The 16,205-nt window shown below is 44.1% G+C and overlaps 1 protein-coding gene across 2 annotated transcripts in view; it reads right to left on the bottom strand.

The window, feature by feature from the left end:
* Positions 1 to 10,974, bottom strand: part of Coro1c (coronin 1C) — an 83,045-nt gene extending 72,071 nt beyond the window's left edge. Inside the window, exon 1 of one of the 2 annotated variants that reach the window (XM_077108895.1) lies at positions 10,868 to 10,974. The gene's annotated coding sequence lies outside the window, so the exon portion shown is untranslated. Of the gene's footprint in view, positions 1 to 10,433; positions 10,517 to 10,867 lie in introns of those variants that run through there. The other variant, XM_077108894.1, reaches the window with a different exon arrangement.
* Between the last annotated feature and the right edge of the window lie 5,231 nt (positions 10,975 to 16,205).

Genomic DNA, 16,205 nt, shown 5'->3' with positions numbered 1-16,205 from the left:
GTAGCTCAGTGGTCAAGTGTGCCCCTGAGTTCAATCCCCAATACCAAAAAAAAAAAAAAAAGAGTGAAGACCAGGGCAATGGAGTATAGGTCAGTGGTCCAGGGCTTGCCTATATATGTCAAGGCCCTGGATTCAATCAGCAGCACTTGGGGGGGGGGGGGGGGGGCAGACTGAGGAACAGGAATGTATTCACTATCTACTTTGTATTAGGCACTTTACATATTTTCCCTTTTTTAATGATGACAATGGCCCTACAAGGTAGGTATCAGCACCTCCATACCACACAAGAAGAAAGGGAGGTGAGATAACTGTAGTCACAGATAATAAGAGATGCAGCCCAACGCGAAACAGTCCGGTTCTGAAGGCCTATACCTCACATTCTCCCTTAAAGCAAGAAACTGCAATGCACCCATGTCACTGAGCCTAATGAAAAGAAATAAGGAAATGGTTTTGCTTGTCTTCTTTACTACTCTGCCACTTTAATGAGCACAAAACAAGAAAATGTACCCCAAAATGGCCAACTCATTTCTCTAATTCTCGGAAAGACACTAAATGAAACATATATTTTTTATTTGTAATTTTTAATTTTTTATTTGTTTTAATTAGTTATACATGACAGTAGAATCCACCTAAGTGAAATATTCTTCTTTTTATTTTTTTTAGTTGTCAATGGACTTTTATTTTACTTATTCATAGGTGGTGCTGAGACTCTAACCCAGTGCATTACACATGCTAGTTGGCAAGCACTCTACCACTGAGCCACAACCCCAGGCCTAAATATTTTTAATTAATGTTTTAAAGATGAATGAAAGAACATGAAATATAACTAAAGAATACTAACTCAAGCCAGGTGCTTCCAGGAAAGGTAGAGAACATGAACAAAAGAATAAAGTAATTCCTTTTCAAATTCAATTTACATGGCTTCTCATGAGCACAGGGGTAGTTTTGGTACTGATTGACCCATACCCTCAAGGCTGGCCTATATGCACTTAGTAAGGCTAAATCATACCAAACTAAATGTGTTCCATGGCCATCTGCCTTACTGGGAAGGTTATATACCAGTCCTTATTGTTCTTTAGAGGAAAAAACCTGAACAAAAATAGTCTAGCCTCACAAAAATGTTTTAATTAGTTTTACTTCTGAGCATGTTTTCAGTTAAGAGACAAACTTAACTGCCAGAAAGGCAGAGGAAAATTCTCCCTATTCTTCATGTTATTTTAACATAAGTAATAAAGATGTTAACATCAGAGAGACCCACTGACCTTAGGATCTTTCCTGTTAACTTCAAAAAAATAATCATCCACTTAAAATGTCCAGCAGGCATTGCTGACACGCTATGAACCACAGAATCTCAGTCAGCCTTTCACATTTCAGTCTCTCTCCTGCCTCTTTCTTGCCTCCTTTGGAAAGACAGCTTTCCAACTATAAGCTCAAAATCAGTTCCAGTTCCTTGTAGTAGACAGCATGATAACTGTGCGATACCTGGGGGCAGGGACAATGTCTGCCTGTGTGGACAAGGAAGTTTTCCAGGATGAAAACCTCACCACATGGATCCCAGAGGACAGAAGGATTCAGAAAGGGTGAGGTACATCACAGATTTAAAAGCTAAGACAGTTCAGGGAGTGACAATGAAGACGACTTAGAAAGGAGAATAGTAAGAGGCCAAGCAAGCTGACCTCAGAAACTGCCTTGATTTACAGTCATATTAGGAAGTCTAACTTTATTCCATGGGCAATGGAGTAGGGGAGACTAGATTTGAGTGGGCAAATGACGCGTTCCCACTGAACTCTTTTTGATCTATAGCACATCCTAAAATTAACTAAGTCAAATCTTTTCCTAGCACTTTCACATTTGGCTTTTAATTTGTATAATCAGAATATTAATGAGGTTATGATTTGAGGTCTAGGTAATTTCTAACTAATAAGACCCCATCATTTATAAGTTGGGCATTATGAAAATTTTGAATGTTTGTGCTTCAGTGGACACTACCAAAAAAGTGAAAAAAACTCACAAAATGAAAATTTTGCAAATCATAATTCTGAAGAGGAACTTAGAATATGTAAACAACTCTTATTACAATAAAAACACAATTCATTAACAAATAGGCAAAGCATCTGAATAGAAATTTCTCCAAAGGAGATATACAAATATCCATTAATCACATGAAATGATGCTTAATACCACTGGCCATCAGTGAAACATTTATATCAAAACCACGATAACAGAATAAAAAAATCAACATACAAAAATGAATAGCTTTCCTATATACCAATAATGAACTCACTGAAAAACAAGGAAGACATTCACCATAGCTTAAAAAAAAAAAAATCTACAAATAAATTTAACCAAAGAGGTAAAAGACTTCTCCAATGAAAATTATAGAACACTAAAGAAATAGAAGATGGAAAAACATCTCATGTTCATGGACAGGCAATTACTATTGTTAAAATGGTCATATTACAAAACGCAATATATAGATTCAATGCAATCACCATCAAAATATCAATGACATTCTTCACAAACTAGAAAAATAGTCCTAAAAGTTATTTGGAAAAATAAAGGACCCAGAATAGCCAAAGCAACTCCAAGCAAAAACAGGAAGGCTGGAGGCTTCACAATACCTAACTCAAATTATACCAGAGAACCAGTAACAAAAACTACATGAAAGTGGCATAAAAACAGACATATAGACCAATGGAACAGAACAGAAAACAGAGACAAACCCACACATCTACAGTCATCTGATCCTTGACAAAGGAGCCAAAAACATATGTTGGAGAAAAGACACTCTTTTTAACAGATGGTGCTGGAACAACTGGTTTTCCATATGTAAAAGAATGAGACCAGATCCCTATCTCTCACCCTGCACAAAAGTCAACTCAAAATGAACCAGACCAGAAACACTGAAATTCCTAGAAAAAAATATAGTCAACACTCCAACATAAAGACACAGGCAATGATTTCCTCATGAGGACTCCTCAAGCTTAAGAAATAATACCAAGAATTAATAAATGGGATGGCATCAAAATAAAAAGCTTTTGCATAATCAAAAAAAAAACCCAATTAAGAATATGAAGGGAGAACTTAACAAATGGGAGAAAAATATTTGTTAATTGCTCTTCTGACAAAGGATTAATAATCAGAATATATAGGCCAGGCACAGTGGCACACACGTGTAATCCCAGCAGCTCCAGAGGGTGAGATAGGAGGATCACAAGTTCAAAGCTAGCCTTGGAAACTTAGGGAGACCCTAAGAATTTAGCAAGATCCTATCTCAAATTAAAAAATAAAGAAAGGACTGGGAATGTGACTTTGGGGGGGAAGGGAAACTACACTGACATTTCATCTCACTTCAGTCAGAATTGCAGCCATCAAAAATACACATAGGGGGCTGGGGATGTGGATCAAGCGGTAGCACGCTCGCCTGGCATGAGTGTGGCCCTGGTTCGATCCTCAGCACCACATACAAAGATGTTGTGTCTGCCGAAATCTAAAAAATAAATATTAAAATTCTCTCTCTCTCATCTCTTTCCCTCTCTTTAAAAAAAAAAAAAAATACAAATAGCCAAGCATGGTGGTACACGCCTATAATCCCAGAGACTTGGAAAGTTGAGGCAGAAGGATCATAGGTTCAAGCCAGCTTCAGCAATTTAGCAAGCTCCTAAGCAACTTAGTGCGACTGTCTCAAAAATTTTAAAAAAAGGTTTGGGGATATGACTCAGTGGTAAAGCACCTCTGGGTATAGTCCCTAGGACAAAAAATAAAATAAAAATAATACAAACAACAACAAATGTTGGAGAGAATGTGGAGAAAGGGAACTTTACATGTTGGTGGGACCATAAGTTAGTACAACCACTATGGCGCTCAGAATGGAGGTTCCTCAAAGACTAGGAAGGGAACCACCCTATGACTCAGCTATACCTCTTGATATTTATCTTTTTTTTTTTTTTTTTTTTTTGAGGAGAGAGAGAGAAAGAGAGAGAGAATTTTAATATTTATTTTTTAGTTTTCGGCAGACACAACATCTTTGTTTGTATGTGGTGCTGAGGATCGAACCCGGGCTGCACGCATGCCAGGCGAGCGCACTACCGCTTGAGCCACATCCCCAGCCCTTGATATTTATCTTAAAGAATTAAAGTCAGCACAATTCACAATAGCCAAATTATGGAACCAGTCCAATGTCCATCAATGGACAGATGGATAAAGAAAATGTGGTATACACATAATGGAATTCTATTCAGCCATATATATTAAGTGAAATAAGACATATTCAGAAACTCAAGGATCAGATGAATTTTCTCACATACGTGGAAACTAGAGAAGAAAAAGAAAAAAAAAATCGGGAGGAATCTCATGAAAGAAACGAGGAGGAGGGGAGAGAAAGGGAAAAATTATATTGTTACATCACTTGCATGTATAAATATGCAACAGTAAATCCCACTATTATGTATAATTATAATACACCAATAAAAAATATGGAAAAAGCCAGGCACAGTGGCACACACCAATAATCCCAGCGACTCAGAAGATTGAGATAGGAGCACCACAAGTGATGGCCCCAACCCTATCTCAAAGTAAGAATAAGAAGGGTCTGGGGTTGTGGCTCAGCAGTAGAGTGCTCGCCTAGCATGTGCAAGGCTGTGGGTTCGATCCTCAGCACCACATAAAAATAAATAAATAAAATGAAAGGTATTGTGTCCAACTACAATTAAAAAATAAATATTAAAAAAAAGAAGGGCTGTGGGATGTAGCTCAGTGGTAGAATATCCCTGAGTTCAATCCCCAGCACCAAAGGTTGGGCAGGGAGAGGGGAAAGCCACAGTGACTCACTGGGACGGCTAGAATTAAAGAGTCAGAAAATATCAAGTATTGGTGATAATGTGGAAAAATTGGTACCAATGAGTGAAAATGTCAAACGATGCATGTGCTTTGGAAACCAGTGTGGCTGTTCCTCCAGTGGTAAATAAAGCTAGCATATGATCCAGCAATACCACTCCTAGGTCAGTACTCAAGAGAAATGAAAACACATATTCACACAGAAACATGTACATGAGCTGGGTACAGTTCCAGCAACTCAGAAAGGAGTTTGAGGCAGAAGGATCCCAAGTTCAAGACCAGTCTCAAAAACTTAAGAAGACCCTCAGCAACATAACAAGATCCTGTCATAAAATAAAAAAATGAAGGCAGGATAAATATGAGCCTAAATTTTTATGAAATTAAATTCAAAAGACTTAAGTTGTAAAACAGTTTGTGAAATATCTTGTTACAGATTAATTTAGCAGAATTCAATTGTGGGGACTGGGGATGAAAATCAGTGGTAAAGTGCTTGCCTAGCATACACAAGATCCTGGGTTCAATCCCTAATACCCCCCAAAAAAGAAAAAAAGATATAAAAGGAAAAAGGAGATAAAAAAGAAAAAAAGAAAAAAGATATAAACTGAAATAAAAAATAAATAAGGAAGGCGCAGTGGCACACATTTATAATCCCAGCAACTCGATAAGCTGAGGTCTTTTTTTTTAATATATATTTTTTTTTTTAGTTTTTGGCAGACACAACATCTTTGTACGTGGTGCTGAGGATTGAACCCGGGCTGCAGGCATGCCAGGCGAGCGCGCTACCGCTTGAGGCACATCCCCAGCCCAAGCTGAGGTCTTAAGCAACTTAGTGAGACCTGTCACAAAATACAAAAGACTGTGGATGTGGCTCAGTGTTTAAGTGTTCCTGGGTTCAATCCCCAATACAAAAATAAGTAAAAAAATTTTTTAAAAAATAAAAAAATAAGGGCTCAGGGTGTGGTTCAGTGGTATAGTCTCTGGATTCAATTCCTAGAACCAGAAAATAAGTAAACAAGCAAATAAACTTGTACATGAATGTTCATATCAGTATTACTTATAATAGACAAAAAAAAGAAAACAGCCAAATGCCCATCCATTGATGAATTAATAACAAAAATGGTGTATCCAGGGCTGGAGCTGGAGCTCAGCAGCAGAGTGCTTGCCTAGCATGCTTTAGGCACTGGGTTCGATCCTGAGCACTACATAAAAATAAAAATAAATTAATTAATTCTGTCCATCTACAACTACAAAAAAATAAAATAAAATAAAAAATTAAAAAATGGCATATCCATACAATGGAATACTATTTGACAAAAAAAAATCAAGAATTGCACATACTAAAACATACATAAGCCTTAAAAATATGCTGAATAAAAGAAGTGAGAAATAAACCTGGCACACAGGCACTAGTCTGTAATCCCAGCAGCTGGGGGAGTGGTTCTCAGGCAGGAAGATGGTGAGTTCAAAGCCAGCCTCAGCAATTTAGTGAGGCCCTAAGCAAATTAGCAAGACCCTGTCTCTAAATAAAATATAAAAAAGAGCTGGGGCTGTGGGTCAGTGGTTAAGTGCTCCTGGGTTCAATTCCCAGGAGCACTTAACCACTGAAAAAGAAAAAAAAAAAAAAAAACATGAGACATGAAAGACCAAATATTGGAATGATTCTACTTACATGACCTGTCCCAAGTAGGCAACTTGCAGGAGGTATGTTAGTGGTTGCTAGATGGGGAGTGAAAAGATAGAACAGTGCAAGGAGACTGCTGTTGGGTATGGGGTTTCTTTCTCAGGTGATGAAAATGTTCTAAAATTATGGTGATTAATGGCTGCACAATTCTGTGAATATACTAAATACCACTGAAATGGACTTTTTGGGGGTACTGGAGATTGAACCCCAGGGGCATTTAACCCCTGAGCCACATCCTCAGCCTTTTTTTTTTGTATTTTATTTTGAGACAGGGTCTCCATGAGTTGCTTAGGACCTCAGTAAGTTGCTGAGGCTGGCTTTGAACACAAAATCCTCCTGCCTCAGCCTCCTGAGCCGCTGGGATTACAGGTGTCTGCCACCATGCCTAGGTTGAACTGTATACTTTAAATGGCTTATGAACTATATCTTAATTAGGTGTTTAAAAAAAAAAAAGCAATTTGCATTAGATGCAAAGTGCTAAGGAAGGAGTAAAGAATCTTGTTCAGTCACTTTAAAGGACCTAAACTAGGGCAATGAAAACCCTGAGAGATTCTATTACTTAACATTCTAGGTACTAGGTCATACTGAAATATTCATGAAGAATTCCATGTTTTAATACATAAAAAGTACCTTAAGTTTAAAAAGACACACCATCGCCCAAAAAGAGTTTTCATAATTCAGAGACAGACTAACAGGAAAGTCATCAAATGAAAACCAATTTTAAAAGGAAGTATTACATGGATTTGTACCCTGAATATGAAAGTAGCACTTAAATTTATTATTGTCCTACCCGTGAAAAAGAAGTCAAAAGTAAAAGAATCCATAAAAAACTGAATCTTCCACATTCCCCCTTATATAACTAATAATTTATTATTTTGAACATTCCATCTCATAGACATTACAGTGACTTTCCTACTGGTTGGAGTGGATCCCAGAAGTGTCAGGTGTGTCACACATAAAACTTGTATCACAAAAAATCAAAGTGTATGGGGAGGGGTTGGGGTGGAGGGAGCACTATGGCTGTGGCTCAGCAGTAGAGCGCTCGCCTAGCACATGCAGGGCACTGGATTCGATCCTCAGCACCACATAAAAACAAAATAAAGGTATTGTGTCCAACTACAATTAAAACAAAATATTTTTTTTTAAAAATTCAAGTATTTAAAAAATGCTATTATTGACCCTGAATCTAACCCTAAACTGTACATAAATAAACATAAATGCTCATTAACATAATCTGCAAGCAAAGTTAACAATAATATAAGATTTAATACTGTGTGCAGTAATATTTCACTGACATATTAAAATTCATCAGGCTTCAGAGTACCATCCACAAATAATCAAAAATAGAGGGATGGGGCTATGGCTCATTGGTAGTGCACTTGCCTCGCATGTGTGAGGCACTGGGTTCGATTCTCAGCACATGTAAAATAAATAAAGGACTATCAACAACTAAAAAAAAGAAAATTTAAAAATTAAAAAAAAAAAAAAAATAGAGATAAAGACCATGTGTGGCATGCCTGTATTCCCAGTGGCGCCAGAGGGCTGAGGCAGAAGGATCCCGAGTTCAAAGTCAGACTCAGCAAAAGTGAGATACTAAGCAACTCTGTAAGACCCTATCTCAAAATACAAAATAGGGAGCCTGGGGTTGTGGCTCAGAGGTAGAATGTTTGCCTAACATGCTTGAGGCACTGAGTTTGATCCTCAGCAACACATAAAAATAAATAAAGGTATTGTGTCCACCTACAACTAAAAAACAAATGTTTTGAAAAAATTACAAAATAGGGCTGGGGATGTGGCCCTGAGTTCAAATCCCAGTACCCCCCCCCAAAAAAAAACAGAAAAAGAAAGAAAAGGCACACTCTAGAATTTTTTAAAAGGTGTGTACTTAATTTTCACACCAAATCTTTGTTTGATCCTCAGTATACATGCCTATCACCTATCACAAGGCACTCTACTTTCAGGCCACAATACAACACAATTCTCAGTTTTATTTTACTTTTTTTTCTATTTAAGCAGGCTCTCAGGGACTGGGGCTGTGCTCAGTGGTAGGGTGCTTGCCTGGCATGTGTGAGGCCCTGAGTTCGATCCTTAGCACCACCTATAAAAAATCCACTGGCAACTAAAAAATAAAAATTAAAAAAAAAAGCAAGCTCTCAGGTCAATATTTAATATTAGGCTTCCTAGTCAACATCATGACTGTGAAACACCTCCTAGCCCCCACCAAAAAAAAACACACAAAAAAAACAATTCTTACATCAACCTTCTGAAATGATAGAATCAAGTCTGAAATAATTTACCCATTTCTTCAGCTTTACAGGGAAATGTAGAAAAAGAATTAATACTAAACAGGTTTTTTTGCCCTCACAACTCAACAAGACAGTAGGAAACAAGTACTTATATTTAATCATGTTTCTGTCTACCCTAGCAGGTCTAATTGTCAGGAGAGTTCTGCCAGATAAGGACAATGAGATGCATTATTACATGGAGTGACTAAGAGACCTATAAGTACTGCTTTAGAATGTGATCCCAGGCAGGAAAGCTGTGGTAAAAGGGCCTAATACTTTTGTGGCAACTGTTTTCAAAAGTAAATATATTTGCCACCTAGTACAACTTTATAAGTTCGCACTATTGTCCATTCTTTAACAAATGTTTTATAGGAAAAATAAAATGCTTTATAGGAAGGAAAAGCCACTGTACTTTGTTACTCCGAGGGAGATGAACAACTTGCAATTTGCTTCTCACTCTGAATCCCACGTTTGCAACATGTAGAACAAGTACTTCAGACACCACAAAACAAGGGCAGCCTACATTAAAGCCAAATATAGGATGTGATTCTAAACCACGAAGCAGTAAAGCCTACATTTCCTTTTCCAGCGATCAAAACCCTTTGAACACTCCCAAAAAAGGACGGCAGGGCCAGCACCACCCTCCAAGAGGAAGCCCCTTTCTTCTCGGCTCTCCCCGCAGCCAGCCACTTCCCCCCCTCCCCCAGTACATTGAGAGACCAAAAGCTGGTGTGTGTGCGCCGGGGGACAGACGGGAGAGCTCGGTTCCTGCATTTCCACCCTCAACATCTGATCTCATCCTCAGTCATTTCAGCGCAGCGGAGCCCCACCTGCACCTCGCTCCTTTTCCCTGGGTCCCCCGCCAGCTGCCCCGCTATTAGAGAGCACACCTCTGAATCACTAGTGCGCCCAGACCCCCGACCCTGTAGCGTTTCTGCTAGCTCCCTCCTCTTCCAATCCCTCCCAGTCCCAGCCCTCCGCTCCCGAGACCCGGTGCAATCCCTTCCCAAGACATCCCCTCCATTACCCGGCCCCGCCCTGCCTGGACCCCAACCCAGACCTTCAGGGCCCCGAGGGTCCTAGCAACCCCCAGGCCAGGGAGCCACCCTCGCCGCTCCCACGCAGGGCCCGACTCGCCCCAGCCCGGAGGGAGCTGGCCCCAGCCCACCCCCACCCACTGGCTCCCAGGGGTGGCTCAGGCCCCGCCCCCAGGCCTGGCGCCCCTGGGCTCAGCGCCCTCCCGACCCCGCATCTCGCTCCACCGGGCGCCGGCCCCCGACCCGGGAAACATCCCCCGGACAGCAGTGTCCGGTCGGCCCGCGGTTCCTCACCCTGCCCGGGGCTTCCGACCCCTAAAGCCCTCCCCTGGGCAGCCTCCTGCCCACCGGGGCCGCGCCTCACGCTCCTCAGGCCAACTGGGCCTTCCCCAAGCCCCCGCGGCAGCCCCTGGCCCTGACCCCGTGCACACGCCCGAGGACCCGCGCCCCGCGCGCCACCCAGCCCTCTCCCCTCCACCCGGCCCTGCCCCTCGCCCCGCCGGCTCCTGTCAGCCGGCGCCGGCACATGCTGAGAGGACAGGTCCGCCCGCCCCGCTCGCTCCCGAGCGGTCCTGCCGGGCACGCGCCGCTCACCAGGGCCGAGGAGCCTGAGGCGCCGCCGCCGCCGCCGAAGTCCCCGCTGCAAAGCCTGGCGAAGCCTCCAACCGCTGCCGCCTCCCGCCTGGCACTGAGCGCCGCGCGGAGGAGGGGCGAGGGCAGCCGCCACCGCCCCTGCCGCCACGCGCAGGCCCCGCCCCCGCGCCGCGCCGCGCCCAACCACGGCCGCAGAGCCGCGCCGCACCACGCCCACTTCCGGGAGGGGAAGCCCGCTTCCCACCCTGCGTTCCACGCCTCGTCCTCCCCAGCGCCCCCTCTGGTAGCGCCAAGGGATGCGGTGGGCCGCAGAAGACGGTGCCCAGACGCACCCCTCCCTTGAGTGGTCGGGGCCACGCCCACAGGCACCCCCCCGGGCCACGCCCAGTGCTCCTCAGAACCTGGAGCGGGGTTCCTAGGATCCGCCCACTGACCTGCTTGCCTCGGCCGGGCTGTGGCGGCCGGCTCCTCAACGATTTCCCCAGAGACCCTCAAAACTGGAACTCTGAGCCCCACCCACGCCCATCAAGCCTCACAGCCGGCCTCCGGGCTCCGGCGGCACGGTCCCCTCCCACGGCTACCGAGTGGCCCGTCGGCGATTCAAACCCCCGCCCCGACTTCCAGGAGCCCGCCCAGGGTCGCGTCATCCCATTTGCCGCATCCTCGGCCCCACCCACGGCCGACCCGAGGCTCCTGCTGCAATCCCTGCCCCAAATTCCCGAGTCCCCGCCTCTGGCCCCGGAAGCCCCGCCCCGCCCCCTCCACGCCCTCCTCCGCCTCCGCGAGGACTCGGCCGGCTGCGGCCCTTGGCCTGCTGTGCTTGTCCCATGCCTAGTCCTAGGTGGCCCTCCTGGCTGGCCACACCCGCGTAGCCCCCGCACTGTCACGAGGAGAGCCAGTGATTCACCCCATTTCGCAGGTGACGAGCAGGAAACTCCGGCATCCCTCCTTTCCCTGGCGAAAGCGTCTGAAGAACTGCGCAGCCCCAGTTGCTGCCCAGTTACTAGGAGATGGGATTCCAGTCCCATCTCTGCTCCCGTCAGTGGCCTGGTGGCAACTCTGTCACCTGTTTGGGCCGAAATTTCCTAATCTTTAGCATAAAGTTGTCCAACCAAAAGCCAGAGTTCTTTTCTGAAATACCAGGTGTGGGGAAACTGGACTCGGGGAGCTGATAAAGCAGGCCTGCTGAGGGAGAGGGCTATTTGCTTCCCAAAGAAAGGAATCGTAGCAATTCCTGAAGTTTGGGAGGTGGGCGAGGGCTGCTTTTCAGCATTAAGCATCAGCCTCAGAAATTTGGAGAAGTAGCTCAGTGGTGGAGCTTGTGTGCTTGGTTGGGCCTTAGTTAGATTACTAGTGGAAGGAAAAAGGGAGGGAGGGAGGGAAGGACAGAGGGATGCAAAAAGAGAAAACAAAGTGTTCTGTAAATCAAGGTGCACCTGAATCAAAACAGCTTTCACAACGAACTGCTTATACTCTCGGAGGCTCAGTTTCTTTCTTAGTCTGTGAAATGGGATAATGACAGCCCCTCTCTGTGTTCTATGAGCTCATGTTAGTAATGCACCCAGAGCCTGGCTTGTGATAAACAGATGGTACCTGCTGCACTTCACTGCTGTGACTCACCAGGAGGGAAAGATGAGTGTTATTTTGCCTTGGAGCAGCCACTGCTAACAGGAGGGACAGCACAATTTTTCTACAGCAAGACTTGCTACTCACTTCATTTAAGTGACATAAAGGTGGTAAAGTGTTTGGTACACTCACTGGCACGGGAATGCTTTAAAAAAAAAATGCTGTTATGGGGGCTGAGGTTGTGGCTCAGTGGTAGAGCACTTGCCTAGCATGTGTGGGTTTAATCCTCAGCACCACATGAAAATAAATGAAATAAATGTATTGTGTTCATCTGCAGCTAAAAAAAATATTTAAAAAAAAAATGCTGTTATTGGGCTAGGGTTGTGGCCCAGCAGTAGAGCACTCGCCTCGCACGTTGAAGATCCTGGGTTGGATCCTCAGCACCACATAAAATAAATAAGTGAAATAAAGATGTTGTGTCCAACCACAACTAAAAAATTTTTTTTAAAAATGCTGTTATTATGATTCTTTTTTTTTTTTTCTTGGTACAGAGGATTGAACCCAGGGGTGCTCTACCTCTGAGCTACATCTCCAGCCCCTTTTATTTTGAGAGAGGGCCTCACTAAGTTGCCCAGGCTGGCCTCGAACCCATGACCCTCTTGCCTCAGCTGTCCAAGTTGCTGAGATTACAAGTATTCACCACAGCACCCAGTTTATGATTCCTTTTTTTTTTTGGGGGGGGTACCCAGGATTGAACTCAGGGAACACTTAATCACTGAGTCACATCGTCAGCCCTTTTTATTTTTATTTTTTTTATTTTGAGACAATGTCTTGCCAAGTTGCTGAGTCTGGTTTTGAACTTGGATTCCTCCTGTCTCAGCCTCCCAAGCCACTGAGATTACAGGCGTGTGCCACCACGCCCAGCACAATTCCTGTATTTCAGGGCATTGATCCACAGCAGTGGATTCTGAGTAGCTAAGGAAAATGAGAATTGATAAAGGGTTTTAAGATAGAACTGTGAACCACGGAGTAAACTGGCTTTTGGGAAACAGATATATCTAATATTTATCCATCACTGATAAGTGCCAGGCACTATCTGAGCACCTTACACGCAGAGCCATCTGAAATCCCCTCAACAACCCAGTGACCCTGGAAAGAATTTTTTTTCTTTCTTTTTTTTATGTTGTGCTGAGGATCGAACCTGGGGCCTTGCACGTGCTAGGCGAGCGCTCTACCGCTGAGCCACAATCCCAGCCCCAATAATTTTTTTTTTCATAGAATTCTTAATCCCCAGCTATAAAGATGAAGAAACAGAGGCTCAGAGAAGTCACATTATCTGAGATCACGTGGCTTGACCCAGGTAGAATCACACCCTGTACTTGCAGAGGCTGCCCTCTTAGCCAGTTAGTCATTGCACACTGCCTCTGGGGCAACTTGACAGAAAAGAAAAACCGTGGACTTTGGATTTTGACAGACTTGGGTTTAAGTTCATGCTCAACTTAGTCATCAGAGGATATAGGGTGAGTCACTTTCCCTCTCTGAGCTCTTCTCTCTCATTTGCACAGCGAGGATCATGTCAAGGATTACTTCAGGAAGTGGTTCTGAAGATCCAGGCGTTCTCAGTGCGGGGGTTGTTTGGTTTGGATGATGTGGATAGAACCCAGAGCCTGGTGCACACTGGGCAAATGCTCTATCGCTGAGTTACACCTGCAGTCTGCGAATCTGTTTTTTTTTGTTGTTGTTGTTGTTGTTTTGGTACCAGGGATTGAACTCGGGGACACTCAACCACTGAGCCACATCCCCAGCCCTCAAAGCTGAGGCTGGCTTTGAACTCGTGAATCTCCTGCCTCGGGCTCCTGACCCACTGGGATTACAGGTGTGTGCCACCATGCCCGGCTTCCCAGAAGCTTTTAATCAATAAATTAAGGCCAGACAAAACACCCAGCACATACCAGTTGTTTAAAACATATTGAGTCCCTTCTCTCGGTTCTTCAGATGATAAAATTAGAAGATTTCCAATGACGGCGATCCCCCCCCTCCACAACGCCACCAGTGAAATGTGCTGAGATAGAAGGATCCCAAGGACTTTGCCTTCCAGCTGCTAGTTTCAGTTCCTCATACTATATCCCTGGGTTCAAGGAGATGATTCTGGCACAGGAAACACCCAAAGCCAAAAGCAATGCCACCTCACCACCTCCCTCCGCACCTGCCCCAAATGTGGCCAGCCGAGAGCTGCTGGTCTCAGCAATAGTAGGAACATTGTAGAATCCTTTGCTAGGAGAAAAGCCCATTCCTTTGCTCTTCCTGAGTCTATAATAACCCCTCTGTGGGCCCCTCCCTCCAAAAAAAAAAATAATAAAAACTTGGCCTCTGTGCAAGCTGACCCTAAATGAAGAGAATCAAGTTCAAGTAAGATGCTGGATTGAAGAGAGTTTCCTTATCTGGATTCGGTGGCACACACCTGTCATCCCAGCAGCTGGTGGAGCTGAGGCAGGAGGATCACGAGTTCAAAGCCAGCCTCAGCAAAAATGAGGCGCTAAGCAACTCAGCGAGACCCTGTCTCTAAATAAAGTACGAAATAGGGCTGGGGGTGGGGCTCAGTGATCAAGTGCCCCTGAGTTCAATCCCTGGTTATCCCCCACCCTGCAAAAAAAAGAGTGTTTTTCTGCTCTCAAAAGCTGGTGATTCCTAAAGTGACAGATGCTAGATAGAGAGGAACTTAATGATCAGGAAAAGGAAGAATGATTCTGAACCCCGCATACAGGTGCCCGCTCATGAATGAAGAAGAAAGCACTGTGGGACCTGCCTCCAGAGGCTCCTGAACGAATCATTTTCCCGTTTCTCTCAGTACCAAATGGGGATACGAGTCTTAGGTTGCCAGGACAACCTGGAAGCTGATGAATGAGTCCCCTGGAAGCATTAACAAATAATAATAATGTTAAATAGACTGGAAGACCCTAGAGTCATCTCAGTAGGCAATATCTCTAATTGATGAAGCTTGAAAAATATTAAAATCCATCCTACACTGATAAATCTTGATTCTCTCTGCTTTGCCTACTGCAAAAGAGAGGCAGGAAAACTGCTGAATGATTGACCAAGATACATAAGGAAGGCATTTTTTTTTTTTTAACTTTTGAATCCAGGGATCGAACCCAGGGGAACTTAACCTCCAAGCTACATCCCCAGCCTTTTTTTATACTTTATTTAGAGACAGGGTCTCACTGAGTTAGGGTCTCCCTAAGTTGCTGAGGCTGGCTTTGAACTGTTGATCCTCCTGCCTCAGCCTCCTGAGCCGCTGCACATGGCAGGAATGCAATTTTTACCCACTGTTGGGAGTTGGGGCGTTTGTGGATGCTAAACATGCCCTCTACTGAGTTACACCCCCAATCCTAGATATCTTTTTAAATTAAAATTTTTATTTTGAGAAAATTATATACTCACATGTTAGTGTAAGAAATAATACAAAGAACACCTGTAATTCCAGCGACTTGAGAGGCTAAGGCAGGAGGATTGCAAGTTCAAGGCCAGCCTGGGAAACTTATCGAAACCTGTATCAAAATAAAAGTAAAAAGTCCTGGGGATTTTGTAACGCAGTGGTAGAGCACTTAACTGTCATGCACAAGTCCCTGGGTTTAATTCCCAACTCCAGGAAGAAAGAGGAAACTCTAGCAATAGTGGTGCATGCCTCTAGTCCCAGCTGAGGCGGGGGTAAATTCAAGGCAGCCTCAGCAATTTAGCAAGACCCTGTCTCAAATCAAAAAGGGCTGGGGGTATAGCTCAGTGGAAGAGTGCTCCTGGGTTTAATCGCCACTGCCAAACAACAACCACCACCAAAAAACAAAGGAGGAGATTCAATGTCAAATATATCCTTTACCCGGTTTCCCCCAATGGTAACTCTCTTGCAAAACTGTAGCACGATATTACAATCTGGATATTGACATGGATACAGTCAAGATGCAAAATATTTCCATCACCACAAGAACCTGTCTGGTTGCCCGTTGGCGATCCCTTTTTTAACCACCTGTCCCCTCCTTATGCCCTGACTGCCACTCATCTGTTCTACATTTCTACAATTTTGTCCTTTCAACAATGTCATATTGCTGGGCGTGGTGCAGCATGCCTGAAATCCTAGTGACCTAGGAGGCTGAGGCAGGAGGATCCAAAGTTCAAACCAGCCTCAGCAATTTATGGAGACCCTAAGCAAAT

Source organism: Callospermophilus lateralis, chromosome 1 (genome assembly GCF_048772815.1).
Source record: "Callospermophilus lateralis isolate mCalLat2 chromosome 1, mCalLat2.hap1, whole genome shotgun sequence".
NCBI classification, from domain to species: domain Eukaryota; kingdom Metazoa; phylum Chordata; class Mammalia; order Rodentia; family Sciuridae; genus Callospermophilus; species Callospermophilus lateralis.
This window is presented reverse-complemented; position numbering and strand designations above follow the sequence as displayed.